Raw genomic sequence first — 418 nt, 5'->3', positions numbered from 1 at the left:
ATATATATATATATATATATACGAAGGGAGAGGAAGATGTTAAATTTGCAGGAAATTGTTATGCGATACGAAGGATAAAGAAAAAAAAAAAGAAAAGAAATGGGACGAAAGTACTCTGTGAACTTTTAGATATGCGTTTATATACTCTTAAGAGAGAGAAATAGGGATGGAAATTCGCAAACGTCTAACGTTGAGCTTAAGCCGGCGGCTGTACATGTACTTGTGTACATTTGCCATCCAATCTCGTTGCGCAACCCTTTGCTTGCTTACGAAATATCACAAACTCCTGGGGTTGTTAATCAAACAATAATAAGCTTCTACCCGCATGCCGCGAAGCGATATAGCGCCAACATTGCCAATCTCTCGCTGTCTAACATGGTCGTAGGAAAATTCGCGTCGTCTTCAACGATGATTCAAT

The sequence above is a fragment of the Apis dorsata genome, unplaced genomic scaffold (assembly GCF_000469605.1).
Source record: "Apis dorsata unplaced genomic scaffold, Apis dorsata 1.3 scaffold_100, whole genome shotgun sequence".
Taxonomy (NCBI): domain Eukaryota; kingdom Metazoa; phylum Arthropoda; class Insecta; order Hymenoptera; family Apidae; genus Apis; species Apis dorsata.
The sequence above is the reverse complement of the archived record's forward strand: the minus strand, read 5'-3'. Positions refer to the sequence as shown.